This window comes from Fistularia commersonii, chromosome 33, assembly GCF_037954325.1.
Source record: "Fistularia commersonii isolate RoL2024-O1a breed Wild chromosome 33, RoL_Fcom_v1.0, whole genome shotgun sequence".
NCBI lineage: Eukaryota > Metazoa > Chordata > Actinopteri > Syngnathiformes > Fistulariidae > Fistularia > Fistularia commersonii.
Window position 1 is genome coordinate 3,314,985 of NC_141316.1, and position 4,697 is coordinate 3,319,681.

Consider the following 4,697-nt stretch of genomic DNA (forward strand, 5'->3'; position numbering starts at 1 on the left):
AAATTTCAAGACAAACTGGCAATACCAATCAAACTACCTGTAACCCGTGATTAAGAGCCTGTCGCTATATGGGGAAACATGCTCTGATTTCATAGATTTATAAATCCTAAAGGAGAAATAAAACACTGATGTCAAATAAGCAAGCAGAAACCCACATGTCAATAGTCAATTGTGGCCATTGTGTTATTTTTCTCCCTCTTCGTGGGGGAGAATGCAGATTGCAGCATGGCCAAAGCACTGAAAGCGATGAGGACAAGAATATAGGTGTCCATATTCACATTAATATCAATCAGAGGAGTGACAAAGCATACTGCTAATTCTTCAAAGCTCATACTAAAACATACTATAAAAAGATGCAAAGTGTTCCTCTATTTAAGTTATTCTATATTTTCATGTTAGCTGTGCAAGGAAAAGAGTAAGACAAGATCAATTTTGAAAACAGAAATAGAATAGAATTAATCTTTATTGGCATAACACATGTTTACAACATATCCCAAATCTTCTATTTGAAAATGTTCTAACAAAATGATTAGATTTTGGTTCAAACAAAGAATACATGTGTCAACAATGTGAGACACACACTTCTAAGACAAGTAAAATCAGAATCAAGTACTGAAAAGTAATCACTGAATTTTTTGGACTTTTTATAAGATGATACTTGATTAGATAGGATTCAACGTCTGTAAACTCTTGAAACAAAACTATTTCCTTTTCCCCCACATTAATGATCCACATAACATTCCATATATACGTGTATATTGATAATCTGGAATGTGAAGTTATAAAAGTGTTCTTTCACATTCATTATCTAGATTATCAAATTATATACATTTTGTTTGGGGCTTTTTTACAGATTGTAAACCCCTGTAAATGATATATGTAATTCTGCGCTATAAAAGCCAAAATTCAGTATAAGTGACTATTATATGCATTTTGAATTTATTCTCCATTTTTATTGATCAACATTTTCGGTAAGCATCTATTATTTATCTTGTTCCGTTAACGGTAGAACGGTCCCGTGGCCGCTGAAAAGGACCCATTTTCCCATGATTGCTATTGAAAATGTTATTTCATAGTCAAATCTGCCAACAGTTTTCCATAATTCCGTTACGTTTAAGCTTTTCGCAAAAAAAAAAAAAGAATGTATATAAATGTATATTACACAGTATAAAATAACCGAAGCAATAAGATAACCGAATGTAAAATAAAAACAGGGCAATTCAGTTCAAGAAAAGTATACCAAGTGAGGACTCTGCGCTTTTGTGTCTGTGTTCAGTTCATATATAAATCGATAAAAGTTACTCAGAACATAATCACGCTATATCCAAATATTGCTGCATGAAAGAGACTGAATATTGACAGCCAATGCGAGAAGATGATCTTATGATGGGTTAATTTGATGAATATGTTTTAGGATTATTTTGTTGCATCAGACAAGGAAGCCAAAATTTCATTTCCACTATGTCACCAAAAGGAGTTTTTTGTTTTGTTTTGGTTTTTTTTTTTGCACCGAACCTGTTACACTTTGTGAAAACCTCGCTGGAGCTCAATGTTTACACGTTTGACACGGAGCGCGTGCAATCCAGCGCCATCCTCCACTCGCGCGCGCTCTCACGTCAACATCAAATTACAATCTGGCGTTACTCGCGAGTAACGAAAATACTTTTACATTAAAATCAGACTTACAGGAACATTAAACAGACGTTAGGTTTTGGTTGCTGGGTTTCTCTCTAGGTCGCAGACGCTGAGTCCAGCTCTTTGTCCTCATCTCTCGGCCGCGGAGCCTGTGCTGCGAGGAATAACCACAACAATAAACAACCAATGGGGTAGCTCCATTTGTTAGCCGGATCTTGCTACATTGGCTAATGTTAGCAAACACTACTGGATTTTGAAATTAAACTACGTATGTACTTTTCCCCGAATTCCCATTATTATCCCCCTAATCCACAACATGGTGCCTTGGGTATATCTGAACTTACCATGGTTAACATCTAGTTCCATAAAGCTTCTAGTTCCATCATACATACATTGATTTATAAAATAAGATTGGGCAGTGCCTCACGAGCTAGTTGCTATCCCTGTGTTGCATTCGGAGCCCCTACAAAAATCGTAAATATATCCAGTCGTAGTTGATCTTCTCATATTCTGAATATTCACAAGGGCAAATGCATTCACCAAAGCAATTATCAATTGTATAAATGGTAAGTGTGTGCCTTAGATAAATGGCCGATGATCAAATTCAGAAGATGTTGCGATTTAATCTATGTCAAGGAAAAGAAGTTTATCTCTCCACCGGCTACCTGAACGTTACATTGTGAAGTGGCGTGACATCGATGCTGCACGCCTATTTTTAATGATTTTATTCCGCTGTTTTACACATTAAATCTTATTGCACAACAATGTACGAAATATTTTATGGGTTTTCTTTAAATACTGCGACGTATTTAGTGCAGACAACTATCTAATTTTGATTCAGTGTGTTTTGTTGTGTTATTATCATTATCTTGTTTGTTTTAAATAACACAAGGAACAAGACTTAAGTGAAAGGTTTAACACATCACAAGCATTTACAGCTGCCCCTACTTGAGGTGGTAACTACTTTCAACTGCCAATAACGCATTTTTTTTCTTGATTATAAACTAAAATTTGTGGATACAAAAGCCAACTGTCAGAGGTGGCCGACGTACACAAACACTTTAATAAGTCTGGAAAAATTGCAGTCGAGATCTGCTCAATCAATGTAAAAGTCCGGAATAGAAATGAATGTGGGAAAAAACACAAATGCAAATTCAGAAAAATATACCTAAACTTTTAAAATAAATCATTCTGCTGACTGTTATATTGTGAAATACTTCATGATGAGTTCTGTGACAAACTAAAATTGCAAGTATTTCTATTTCATTGAATAGCGTGTGGTAGGGAGACCAGCTGGTGAAACCCAAGAATCCTTTGTGGCTACAATGACCTTTGGGAGCCTCTTGTGGTTCTGCTTTAGAGAACTGTGTGAATCATCGTGCAGTGTTGTTGTTGATGTGTGTCATGGAAATTTTCTATTGCTGGTCCTTTGAGGCACAATAAATAAAACAAACACTGGAATCCGAGAAGAGTCGCAGGTTTTTCTTTCTTCATTTCTTTGAGCACAGAGAGGTACCGGTCATGCAGGGTACAGTGCAGTCTGCAGGAGAGTACAAAGACCGTACAGCAGGGCTGGGTTTTTGTGCATAGAGAGGAGGGACGATCTTGAAGGACGCAGTCAGGAGATGTGTCTGGTCTCACAGTAAGAGAGGAGGTGCCACCTTGATGGACACATTCCATCAGTTAGGATATGTGTCTACTTGGTTTTTCGTATGAGACAGAGAAGGGCGCCTTGTTTGGAGGACAGACTGTTGATCAAGCCGGCTAACCTGCACCATTAGTTGTAGTGGGTGACACACCTTTATTTTAACTGCTGGCATTGTGAAAGGTATGGAGTGGCGTGACAGGTGCTGCAATTGTCTACAGAACTAAACATCCCATGTTGAACTCCAGGAGCCTTGTTTTATGGCAAATGTTATTGAGCAAGACATTGAACCCCAACTTACGGTGGATCACATGATTGCTCCTCATGTTTCATCCATTATGGGATAATTGCAGACACTGACTTACTACAAGCAAATTTATAAGTGGTAAACTATGGTGGGTTTCTCTGTTGTTGATTCAATGAATTAGAATTTGCCATAAAAAGAGCAATATACCATGAGCAAAATATCCTTGACCCCGCTTGTCACGGTGCAAAATCTAAACTCACCATAATATGCTTTTTGTATTTCTAATATATATACACAATACTTTGAATAGTATTGCTATTGCTGAATTATGTTTTTGTGTTTTAAGATTGTTATGCTTGTAACATTTTCATTTGAAAGACAGTTTTTGTTTGTCTTTTTTTTTAAAAAAGGAAAGAATAACAGTTTAACTGTAATTTTAACATAAGAGCATAAGAGCACATGAGCATAAGTCTAATTTCTGAAATTTCTGATGCTATTTTGGATTTGTATTATTTAGATATGTTGGGGGGGGGGTAACTATTTTTCTATTGCGTCTCAGGAAGGGGGACCACCAAACTGGTTCAAGTCTGGTGCTCAACTGTGTCCTTTCGATGTGGAGTTTGTATGTTCTCTGCATGCCCATGTGGGTTCTTTCAGGGTTCTCCCACAATCCAAATATGTACAGCGGATTAACTGACAACTCCAAATGATGTGTGTGAATAAGTTAGTAAATAGTTGTGTGTCTCAGTATGGATTCCTTGACAGCTTGTGAACCTAACCTCTCAATGACCCTCATGGAATAGATGGAATTACTGGACATGGGGATGTATACTAACATTTGCAACTGAAACGGTGTATGGAAACGAGTAGTTTTCTCTTGCATGTGATAACCTACAGAGAACTGAGGTGTTTATGGAGTCTGTGTTGACCTGTGTGTGTAACTTTATTATAAAAATGATTCTTTCTCTGTATTTTTATTTTTAAAAAGATCCAGAGGAATTTACAAAACTGCTCTTCCTATTCACATTCGGTCAGATTTTCTCAGTTGTAGTTTTGTGCGTGCTGGTTTTCATTTTCTTATCTCATCAAACGTTTTCGATTATGTTTTCCCATTCATAAGTGAATTCACCGGAAGTCCGCTTTTATTTTGAAATGTACTCGCGTACCACC

The 4,697-nt window shown here is 36.9% G+C and overlaps 1 protein-coding gene across 2 annotated transcripts in view; it reads right to left on the bottom strand.

The window, feature by feature from the left end:
• The window catches only part of LOC147214685 (uncharacterized), a 40,266-nt gene extending 38,154 nt beyond the window's left edge, over positions 1–2,112 (bottom strand). The window contains exons 1-2 of one of the 2 annotated variants that reach the window (XM_086140777.1): positions 1,980–2,112; positions 1,687–1,789 (exon numbers count right to left, since the gene is read on the bottom strand). The gene's annotated coding sequence lies outside the window, so the exon portion shown is untranslated. Of the gene's footprint in view, positions 1–1,686; positions 1,895–1,979 lie in introns of those variants that run through there. The other variant, XM_086140778.1, reaches the window with a different exon arrangement.
• Between the last annotated feature and the right edge of the window lie 2,585 nt (positions 2,113–4,697).